The 12,701-nt window shown below is 35.3% G+C and overlaps 1 protein-coding gene across 5 annotated transcripts in view; it reads left to right on the forward strand.

Moving 5' to 3' along the window:
• The first annotated feature begins 6,332 nt into the window (after positions 1 to 6,332).
• The window catches only part of LOC131435619 (protein boule), a 125,109-nt gene continuing 118,740 nt past the window's right edge, over positions 6,333 to 12,701 (forward strand). For 4 of the 5 annotated variants that reach the window (XR_009230517.1, XM_058603691.1, XM_058603693.1 and 1 more), the window contains exon 1: positions 6,333 to 7,162. The gene's annotated coding sequence lies outside the window, so the exon portion shown is untranslated. The remainder of the gene's footprint in view (positions 7,163 to 12,701) is intronic. The other variant, XM_058603695.1, reaches the window with a different exon arrangement.

Genomic DNA, 12,701 nt, shown 5'->3' on the forward strand with positions numbered 1-12,701 from the left:
TCCTTCAGATTTTCGTCTGCTTCGTTCAATGATCCTAAAATAAAAAAAATATTAGCAATTAAGTGACCGAACATTTGAACATAATTTAAAAATATTGAAATAATTTCTCTTAGAATAAAGTAATGTTATTGATGGAGCAAGCCAATCCCGCTGTTTCATTGTGATAAACAAAGAAAATGTTTACCTCGTGCAGAGATGCCAGGTAAAAATTTCAACCACCTTCAAGCAGGGTTTTAAAAGTCTGTAAACTCCAAAAAAGCCTGCGTGCTCAAGTTTTTTATGCAGGACTTAGCAAGCAAAAAAAACAGCGATAATTTCAAGTCTGTCAATTTTTGTATGTGAAAATTTTAATTTTCAAAAGTCTGCAACAAAATCATGTCCGCAGTTTTTTTCAGAAATTTTCAAATTTTCAAACAAATCTGCAGACCTGGCCTATTACTCAAAAATCTGTAAAAATTTACATACGAAAAAAAAAAGAAAACAGCAAATTTATAGAAAATTCTACAAACTTGACATCTCTGGACATCTCTGCATTGGTCGACAGATAATTTCACGAATAAACGACTTCCTACTATATAATGTGAAATGCCTCACCTAGAGTGACTATAATCAGAGTGGCGACAGCTGTTCGTTTGGAATGACAGCTACCAGCAGAGATGCCATTTATACAGATTTATCTGTATTATACAGATTTTTACATCCTCATACAGATTTAATACAGAATACAGATTTTATACAGATTCCCTAAATTTAATACAGATTTATACAGATTTCGTAAGAAGTAATGAAGAAAAAATAATCTGTTTTCGTCGGAGCTATCTTTTAGTATTTGATTGCAGTGACGAGATGAAAGTTTATTAAACAACGGACAAATCACAAATTAAAGTAAAAATTTGTGTGCATATGTTTGATGATCAACATAAAAAAAACATTTAGATTACAATTTGAAGCTTTATTGTTAGGCTAAGGCCGTAGAGCACGAGAAAGCGGAGCCAAACTTGGTACTGACCAAAGCGAGTAATGTACTTACAGTAAATTGAAAGGACCATGTCAGGGGGAAAGCTGAGTAAATTTATCGCTTGCACTCTAACAGTGCCCCTTTGGCTTTCTGAAAGAAAGCTTCCCTCTTTTGGTCTGCTAATGCCATCCAGCAGCTCGGTTCAGCTTCTCGTGGTCATTCTGTCTGCGGCCTGAGAATTGTATGACCTGACTGTCATATTAAATCAACTTTTAAAATCTAGAAAAGTATATGGAATTGAAATTTAATTGTTTTTTGTGAACTACGAAAATAAAAAATTAATTCTCATAGAAACTCTCATTCTATAACCATAATCTGTTGAGATAGCGTTAAACATCATTTTATTCTAGAAATTTCATTTTATTTGTGAATACAGATAAATACAGATTTTTTATACAGGGTGATACAGATTTTCTCTGAAAATATCTGGCATCTCTGGCTACCAGTTCCAAACGAGCAAACGACCTGTCAATTCAATGTAAAGCTAATGGAATGTTTTGAATTGTTGCCAACATTACGAATGAGATGTCGTCACTCTGGTTATTGGCACTCTAGCCTCACCTATTGTGCAGAATGTGAACTATATATATATATATATATATATATATATATATATATATATATATATATATATATATATATATATATATATATATATATATATATATATATATATATATATATATATATATATATATATATATATATATATATATATATATATATATATATATATATATATATATATTTAAAGTCGAGGTAAGGAATATACTATCACAGATTTAGTGTAATACGGCAACACGGTACAAAAAATGACACTGAAATCCTCATCGGCCAAACACACTAGAAGCAAATTATACGCTAAACTTGTTTTCTTCAAAGTTGTGTTCATTGTAACTTTAGTCAAACAGTACCCATGTTTGCTGTTTTTTTAAAGAATGGATAACATGAACAGTAAAGGAGAAAATCGTCAATGAATATTCTGAAGTTTGTTTCAATCCTCACTTAGGGGTTGTCGTACATTTTCGGTCCATTGTTTTACCAGTTTATCATTCACTGAATATATCAACGAAATAAGAAATTCGACCTCCTTAAACTTATTTTCATCTATGTTCCTAGCTTTGTTTTACTATGCGATGCCACTTGAAAATATTTTAATAATAAATATAAATATAAATAATTTCACTCTTTTTCCCAGCAAACAAAGTATCGCCATTTTTGTTGGTGTGGAGCATGAAAGCCGAAGCTATCGAAAACAAGTAGATTGATAGTTTCGTCTTCTGAAATGTTTTGGGATATTATATTTGAGATTTTAACACAATCGAAATTTGTAAGCTAAATTGTAAGCATTTATACGAAGCAAAGAATAACTTGATTTGTTTACTTTCGTAAGATTCTACCTTCTTTAAGAAACCTGTATTCGTTCATGCGGTCAGCAATTTTATTTCTCACTGTCTTCTAATTAACACATTGTCAAAATTTTAATTTTTATTCAAATCAAACAGAGATCATTGTTGATATTGAAGGGGTTAATTGGTTTAAAAAAATCGTTTTCTAGCTTAAAATAATCATAAATCAAATTTGAAAATCTACTAACAGTTTTTTTTTTAAATTTTAAACATGTTCCAATTACCAGATATTTGGGCGTAGTCGAGGGGCAGATCACTTTAAAAATGCGCATTGTGAACCTTATTTCTCTATGAGTTTCAACCAAATGTTGTAAATAATGCTACATTATAATTGTCAAATTTATCTCACCCCGAGGTAATTAAATCGATATTCAAAAAATATCTTCACTGGACTGAACATCGCTTCCTATCCCCTGTGGAAATCTTTACAACTAGATCAAATATGCGTACAATCATAATTTTGTACTGTATACAAGTTCTGAATAAAAAATAAATAATAGTGTTGACATTCGAGTTTTTATGATATAAATATGGATATGCTTTGATGTATATTTGCCAGTAAAGAACAAAAAACCTTTGGTTGGATGCATATAATTCACTTCAGAAAGATACGAATCAAACATCGTTTTAATAAATCAATTCAGTCATACATAATTTTCTGAAACTTTGCGAGTATATATATGAATATCCGCAAATGTCCTTCCCCTTGATTTAGAACAAAAATAGAGAACTCTTTTAAATTTCTTTCACTGCTCATGTAACCACGACGCATTTTAATCTAACATTAGAGTAACAGAGGTATTTTGGCCACTTCATATATTTTGGCCCACCCAACAAACTTTATGGATTTAATCGATGTTAAGTAACCCATGTTGCCTTAATTTGAAGCTAATCACATTGAATTACCTATTGCGGAGGGGGTTTTCAAAAATATTACAACATTTGATGGATATTTTTACAAAGTGGGTCAAAATAAAATCAATCCTAAAATGGGCCCTTCTACCCTATTTTAGCTTTAAAAATTTGCGTAAAGAAATTGATAAAAGGCAAGAGAGTTATACATGTTTTTTATAATTATAATAATGTATTTATAATGCTATTATGAAGCCTAAAAGGGCGATTATTACACTCTTCTAAGATCTGACAGGTGAAACAAAAATTGTGCATTAGTATTGGCAACTAATGTTAAATTTAAACTAGCTTCAAATTATTGAACTAATCATTTCATCAACTCTAAGGTATTGATTGAATGCAGCTATTTAATTTCCTTGCAATGTTATGCAATGTTGCACCAAAATGTAGCACTAGATGCCGATATATAGCATGGCAAAAATTTGTTGTAGGATACTTCATTACATTTTGAATGCAGATTAATTTAAAGTGTGCAGGATTAGTGTAATTAAAAATCAACAATGTATAAATAGATTTGTAAATTTGCAGTGATATAATGCATATAGTTACTTGGGTGATTCTTTGCATTTTTAGGTAATTAACATATTACATAAACCAGATTAACGAGTGATGACCTCAATATTTAGGTAAATGAAAGATTGCCCCCTGTGCGTAGGGTGTTACGGTCATGGCAACTTCGGCAGTGTTCGCTGCCTATTGCTTACGTTCATGTAAAATTTTGAATGATTCAGTTACTATCCATAACGAACTCAAAAAGAGTAATCGGTTATTTAACTAAAATTTGGTTGGCACCCAAGTTTTTTCGTGCCTACTTTTAGGTATCTCATAGAAAAGCTCGACAATGAACGATTTCTCCTTAAAAAACTCGATTTTCAGTGTTGGTATTTAGTTTCAATGTTGGTAGAGAAAAGTTAGCGCAAAAAAAAAAACGTTACATACACACATACACACACATACACGCACACACACACAAAAATTTTGCGTACTCGACGAACTGAGTAGAATGGTAATGACACTCGGCCCTAAGGGCCTCGGTTCAAAAGTCGGTTTTCACAGTGATTGCATAACCTTTCTGAATGAGAAAGTCAAAACGACGTGTTTTGTGTGTGTGTGTGTGTGTGTGTGTGTGTGTGTGTGTGTGTGTGTGTGTGTGTATGTGTGTGTGTGTGTGTGTGTGTGTGTGTGTGATTAAGTAGGCCAATAATTACGAGGACTATGAAAATAATAGCAAAACAATCTTGTTTAATTAAAAATTACGCCATGTCCAAAATACCTTCCATATTTTAAGATTTTCGCTTCAGGTTTAACCGACTGACGGTGTAGTGAAAGGTGATGAGTCTTCCTTCTATCTTGATCCAGAAATCGATTTTTTTCTAGATGTGGATAATAAACAATGTATACTACCTTGATCAAAAAGTTCCCGGAATTCATTCAGAAAACTCAAAATACAACAAAATCGATATTGTCCCCTTCAGAATACTCCCCATCGATTGCAACACACTTATGCCAGCGCTTGATCCAATCATCGAAACAGCTTTTATATTCAGTTTTCGGTATGACCATCTATGAAATTCTGTGATATTCGTGAATGGTATTCGTTTCGTTTTATCCAAATGTTCACGGGTAACGATGGCATTGTGTGAAGGCGCGTTATTGTGGTGCAAGATCCACGAGTTGTTTGCCGACAATTCTGGTCCTTTTCGGCAAATTGTTTCACGCAAACGCCTCATAACGCCCAAGTAATACTTCTTGTTGACGGTCTGGTCTTATGGAAATTCATGATACGCAACCTCCTTGTAATCAATGATCATCATTCACAGACTCACGGTCACTTCTGAAACGTTCGTGCCACTGACAAACGACTGTTTTCTTCAGAGTATCGTTGCAGAAACACTCTTTTAGCATTTTCAATGTCGTAGCACCATTGAAACTTTTTTTAAAGCGCAATTTAATGTAAACTCGTTGTTGCACTCATTTTCATTTTGAAAATTGTTCAATATCAGGGACACGCACAATCGCAGATGTACTCTATACAGCGTAACTTTTACAAATGTTCAGGTATCAAGCTGAAAAATTGATGGAATATCAATAACATTTGTGGCAACCTAAAAAAATATAATCGGGTGACTGAAAGCGCCATACATTGATGATTCCGGGAATTATTTGATCAAGGTAGTAAGTTCTCGACCAGGGTCCTGCAAAAAGTAATATAATAGTTATGTTTACCTACTATTTACTAATGGTGGGTATTTTGCCACATTGAAAATTTCGATTTTAACGTCACCAAAAACACCACATAGAACAGAAAAAATTGGTTTTAAACATCGAAGTTCAGTTGTTTTTACTTCACGTCGTACATTGCAATATCATATAGCGATAACTTTTTGCATTTAAGTAGACAGATTGAAAAATTGTGCTTTGAGCAAACAAATTTGAATTTGAATTAGAGATGACATTGTTCTATTGATAGCTAGAATAGCTTCCATAGAGTAGAATCTATAAGTTATGTTATGTAAAAAGAGCTTTCTAAAAAGTGTGCGAAAATATAGTTGATTTATATTTTTTTCATGAGCCAAAATACAATTGGGGTGGCGGAAATAAACAAAAAACATGATATTTGGAATCGACAATTACAAACACAATCTCGATAGTATTATGTCGCAACATGCTTCATTTCGTAGAAAAAATGTGTATTAGTAATCTCTGTTTGAAATTGGACCATATTGTATTGAATTAAAACACTAATTTCGCAATATTTTGCAACTGCTTCCTAAAGTGAGCGAAAAATCCTGTTTTACCCTAAAGCTATTACTGTGAAAGAACTTCATCCCAGACAAGCGCTCGAAACAAATTAAACTCAGCTACAGGGGTTGTGTAGAGTGAACCCACTGATACCAGTACACACTCTCTTTGCTTCGGAAAATGAACCGAAGTGAAGTCCGTTCGCTCAGCTTCATTCCATCACACTATCGATGTGCAGTAGCAGCAAAGCAAATGCTAGAAAGTGTGTAGAGTCCAAACCCTATTGTCATACATTAACCAGTCAGTGCCGTGTCTAGTTCAGTCGCACATCAACGCATCCAGTTCTGTGAGCAGCTAACAAGGGCGAATTAGGAAGGCAAAGCAGAAGTGAGAAAAAGATCAAAGCGATAAAGTGTAATAGAAGAACCAGTTTAATTTTTTCGCTCGCCTGTCCTTCAGAGCACGCAATTTTGGTCGCCCTGTGGATGTTGTCCGATCGCAAAAAGTTGCAAAAATTCGTTCGAAAAGGTGTGTTTTCCTGCAGCGCCGTCTCGAATCGGTGAAAAATTATTGAATTGCAGTGTTGGTACGGTGTTTTTCAGGTGTTGAACGGTCACCTGTGCGTAGGGTGTTACGGTTTCGGTTCTTCCACGGCTATCGCGCGACAGTGCAGTAATAATCAATCTCACGAGACGAGATAGAAGCAATATCAAAGATTAAGAGGTTCCAACCAATCGGAGAGATTTTTCGGTTCGATTGATTTCGGTTTGAATTCAGTCTTCTTTTGTGTGCCTATGCTGACATCTTGGCAGAAAAAAAAGGATTCGAGAAAATTTTATCGCTATCTATACATACAAATACAGCGTTTTACGTGTGTAAAAGTTTGTGTAAAATAAAAAGAAAAATTGTGCCCCAACCCATCAGTCGGTGGTTGAATCTAGAAGCATAAAAGTTGTTCAATCGAGAAGAGGAGCAGAGTGTGTTTTCTATGTTATCGCCTGCAGTTTTTCCTCAGGATTCCGTGTAAATCAACTGTGACCGAAACGAGGATTTTTTCTCCTAAAGGAAAGTTTACCAGAAGGTAGGTTTTTCCGACGATTATCTCGAGTCTGCAACGTAATAACGTGACATTCGAATTTTGCAATTAACTAACGGGGAGAATTTAGGGAAAATTGTGATGTGAAAAAATCTGCATGAAATTGATAATTTTCTCTCACCCATACCGCGAAGGCAGACTCTGTCTGCTATTGTATCAGTCGAATGAGTAGCGTAGCGCACAGAAAGTGTACGAGAGCAGTACTTACACATTAAATTGGCTTCTATGGTATGGTGTGCAAAAAACATGAGCCTATTGGACGGCTCTCCCTTGATTGCAAATATATATATAGGGACACAGCCAGTGAGTGGCAGTGTGATCAGAAATTGCTGAATATTAAAGATGAAACAACCGGTTGGACACTTTTAACAGATCTTTCGCTAATTAAATATTTAAAGAAAATTTTGCATTATTGGTCATCTTAAAACTAATTACAGTTACATAATTAGGCTGCATAAAGAAACTACGAACTTTTGTGTTTACTCCAGCCATTAGGGTTTATGCAGTTTTCTCTGCAATCAGTTCAGCTGCTTTTGTCCAAGATTTTCGAAATTTTTCTATAGTTTTCGTTTGTTTATATGCACACTTAAATTTTTTAGCTGAGTCTCGGCAAAAAAATGCCGAGATTCGCACAGCCGAGTAATCAGCAATCATCTCGGCAAAAATAAAATAACTGAGCGTCTCGGCACCCTCAAATTTGACAAACGTCAAATATTGCCGAAATCGCCAGCATAAGATTTACTGTTTGCTCAGTGAAACGTTCGCTGAATATTCGGCAATAAAATAAAACGAAAAAATGAAAAAAAATTACCGAATCATCAGTAATTAAAAATTCAGGCAATTAATTTTGTTTGTAATTTCTAAACATTATAAACACACCATTCAGGATCAAAAATTCATTTTATTAACACTTAAAGGAGGCTTACAAATTTGTTGCCAGTAGTGCTTAAAGCCTCTACCTTAAAACATGTAGCATAATAAAAAGCGGCGTTTCCGGATTCGGCCACCTTGAGTCGAGCTGGAAATATGAAAATTAAAATAAATATACAAAAATTTTCGATATTTAATGATGCATATACGGTATTGTTCAAAAAATAAACTTACTTGGATCTATTGAATTTGTCCATGCATTGGGTTATTTTTTCGCATATTCCCCAAAGTTTTGTCTCGAGGACTCTGAGCCCCGTGTTGGGTGTTTTTCCCTTATAATGTGATCTGATAAAGTCGCTTTTTATAAAGCGAAACATGTCACTATATTTATTCAATATTTTTACTTGCAAGTTTCTTCGAAGATTATCCATTTTTTCACTCGAGAATTTCATCAGAAAATAATCGCGCAATGCGAAGCGAAAATGTAACGCGGCAATAAATGACAGCTGTCGTGCTGAATCTCGGCAACAGCTAGCGCATATTCCGAAATCTCGGCAAACGTCTCTGCTGATGTCGGCATATCTGTTGTTTACTGATAAATTCAGCAAGCAATTATGCCAAATTTCGGCAAAGTGAAGCATTTTACCGAAATATATGTGAATGCATTTAACGAAGTTCAGAAACATGCGTATTGATTACTGAGCAATCAGCAAATTTAGGTGTTGCTGATCAGTTTCGGCATTTTATTATGCCGAGCTCAAGAAATGGTTTTAAGTGTGTGGAAAGAGTTCTCTTTTCACAAGAGCCAAATCGCCAAACCTCTCGTTAGGTCGCAATTTCGAGCAGTTAGGTGGATTCGTCTCTTTTGGTACAGCATGGACTCTATTCGCTTTATATCATCTTAAAACATCCTTGGGGTAGTGATAAGATGCCAAATCAAGCTAGAATAGCTTCGTGGCTACGTAGGAATGGTAACAGTTGCTTCTTTAGGCATTTTTCGCGGTATATTTCTATTTCCATCGTTCCGCTAGTGATGAAGCTGTGACTTGCTTGACCACAGCTGCATATTGCCTGATAAACCAAATTTTTTTTTGGTAAACTTGGTTTTTTATTCGTTCTGAAATGTTCCTTCACGCCGTTCCGTTGCATGACAGTATGAAAAACATTCTGGGAAGCTGCTTAAAGTCTTCCAGCACATAAGTTTCATCGGCCATTATCACGCAGGAAAAACTTCTTCAAATAATCACGATACAACTTGCGAGCCTTGGTTTTATCCCTCACATTCTGTTTATCATTACGGTTTGGTCCAGCTTTTTTTCACTTTGAACACCTTCTCCGCTCTCTGGTGCCTAAAGTATGCACGAAAGTTGGAGACATTTTTATTTCTCTAGCTAACTGTGGTACGGATCGAAACATCTGAATCTCTTCTGCTTATAACATATTTCCACAGAATTCGTTCACGTTGGTTCGACCTAGAACCGCGATTTCAAATTCATATCCAGAATAAAGTAGCCGAATATATGCCCGAAAACAAGGTCTAGAATCCATGCCTAAGTACTAAATTCAGAGGCTATAAATCGAGGTTCTGGATCCTAGTTCAGAGTTCAGGTCAAAAATCTTCGTTCAGAATCAGGAATCCTGGTCCAGATTTCAGAATCCAGGTTCATGTCCGTAATTCCAGCCCAGAATCCAGTTCAGGTCCAGAATCTAAGTCCGGAACTCAGGTTGAGATCCAGAATTTGTACGTGAGTCTGGACGTGAACTTGGATTTCCTACCAGTTTAGGTCGTGAATCCTGATTTTGATCCAGATTCAGTTCTTGGATTTGAACCTGGGCTTGAATCTGAACTGACCATAAAACTGGTTCAGGTCTAGATTTTGGAACTGGTCCTGGACCTAGACTTGCCATTATACGGGTCTTGGATCTGAACTTGAACCAATGATATTCCGGAATCCTTGTTCAGAATTCAGACAAAGCATTCGGAATTTTGGTTCAAAGTTCGGGTTTAGTTTTCAGAATCCAGGTCCTGGTCCAGAATGTAAGTGCATTCCAGAATCCAAGCCTAGAGCTCAGGTCCAGAATCTAATTCCGGAATTCTAATTGAGATCCAGAATTTGTCTATGGACCTGAAATCATACTCCAACAGCAGGACCTAGACTTACTTCTTCACTAGTCTTGTTTCTGATTTTGGTAGATCCAGATCTTAAATCTGGGGATTTCAGTGTAAAAGACAAAGAACGTTCTGGTAAACATAAAAACATGATTTATTTTACGTTTCGTTTTTGACTATTCAGTGCGTAGCAATTTATGTTGAACTCCTAGCGCGACCTGACGGCTCAACATAAACCGCTAGTCAGACGTAAAGTTAATACTTTTTGCAAAACACTTTTTGTTATTACACCTGAGTGTAATGTCTAAAGTGCCGTCTCAGACGAAATAAAGATGCCGAATTTCAAGAATTGTTAAATATAGACAATATCCAAACACAAAAACAAATGACAGAGAAGTTAAACGTTTGACGTCTAACGATTTCTAATCGTCTACATGTTATGAACCACATTCAGAAGGTTAAGAAATAGGTTCCTCATGAGCTGAATGATAAATAGTAAAAAAGCGAGAAATTGTGAGCGAAATTTTACTTTCTTGTCATGAAACAAAGGGTTTCCTGTACCGGGCAATGAGAAATAGATTTGTTTTAGGAATTCCAATCGGTGAAAATCTGACCAATTATCAACGGCAAAACCCAATCACTTCTGAAAGAAAAAGAGATCAAAAAGGTGTCTTGCACTACTGTAGCTTCTCAAACCAGAGAGAACTGCAAATGCTAATCGCTACCGTCTGGAAATGATGACATTGAATCAAACATTGCTCGAAAATTAACCAGAATGCTTCACAAGACAGGAGAAAGTCATTTTGCAGTACGACAACGTCCTCGCACACAGCGAGAAGATGGGCTAAACTGTTCATTTCAAAGAACAGTTCAGTACTGCAAAGTTCGTTTGAAAGAACTAGTTCTCCAGAGCCGTTCGTTCACTCTTTTGATAGTTGGTATGTTTGTGCAAAGGTCGTTGCGATGATTCGTTCCATTCATGTGTTTGGAATTTTGTCCCCCGTCTTATTTTGGCACTAAATTTTACCTTGATGCTCGTTCATACCAAACATTTTAGAAAATTTGAACTTTGAATTATTTTTGAATATCTAAACTATTGAAAATTTGTTCATAAATTGTTGAACATATTTCTGATGGAGTGAAGAAGAAATTCGGTTGCTGCCTTAAATACAACAGGAGATATTCACGATTAAGTTCTACCCATTCTTGTATATAGACAATTTTAAAAAGGCGCCCCACAGCAAAGTAGTTCGTATTCGGTTTTCTCTAATTAAAAATTAAAATTGCGTGTAATAGCTGCGGCCGTCAAGATACCAGAAGGCACAGTCGATCAAAAACAACAACGTGTCGATGACTAGGAGCAGTGTTTGGCCATGTTTACAAGTAATAAGTCAGTGTTTTTGTGTAGATATGTGACAATTCAAATCGTTTTATGGCACATTTTGTCTCCCTGTCTAGGCAACAACCTACCTCTAGCATGCTTCGCGTAGGACAGAAACGTTAGCTATAATTTCACTTTTATCTATAGATTCGCGTGCTTCCAACAGCTTCGCTTCTACGTCGATTGACCAATCAGAGCGATGCTTTCCCTTTGATATATCACTTACTCCTTCAAAACTGTCGTCTGCGTTTGGGAAATCCGGTATGCTGGAGATATTCAGCAGACAAAATAGGACACTGCTCGCTACTAATCAAAATTTCAATAATTTATAATTGAAAATACGTGGCTTGATACATTCAAATCGAATCTAAGCAATATTTTCAATCAAATAATGAAATAATATTAATAATTGATACAAAGTATACTGAGCTGTAAGTGTTTAAAACCTGATCAAATTTCTACGTTTATTTTACCTTGAATTTCTGATTTGCACCCCTATATAAAAATAAAGATGCGTTCCACATCAAAAAATCTCTCCGGTAAGAAATTCAACTTAAATGAAGAAGCAATTGCTAAATTTGAAGCTAATTTTCAGACAAAATTCAGATCCTCCTACAAACACGGCATCGAGAAGATTGTATTGTATTCCTCTGGAAGGAGATTACATTGATGAACAAAACGAAACATGTTCGAGTGATGTGTAATAACTTATCCCTGCTATTTTAGAATCAGAAATGACATCTAAATGAAATTCAGGATTCTCGAAAAATTTTGATACACATACTTTTAAATATGACAATCACTTGAAAAATTGACTAATAAAAAGTGTCATATACCATTCGACTCAGTTCGTCGAGCTGAGCAATGTCTGTGTGTATGTTTCAAAAAACTTTCACTAGGTTTTTTGGGATTTTTGGCTGAACCGATTTTGACAAACTCAGATTTAAAATAAAGTTCTTGTGGTCTCTTACGGAATTCTTGAATTTCAAACGACTTCGCCGGATTCGACGTCCGGTTCTGGAGTTATAGGGTAACGTGTGTTAAAAATTTTATACCGTCACTTAAAGCGGCCAGAAAATAACCGTACAAAATCTTATATACTGGCCTCAAAACTACACAAATCGATAGCCATTATCACTAGAGATAATTGTCGTATGTTCAAA

This window comes from Malaya genurostris, chromosome 3, assembly GCF_030247185.1.
Source record: "Malaya genurostris strain Urasoe2022 chromosome 3, Malgen_1.1, whole genome shotgun sequence".
Classification (NCBI taxonomy): domain Eukaryota; kingdom Metazoa; phylum Arthropoda; class Insecta; order Diptera; family Culicidae; genus Malaya; species Malaya genurostris.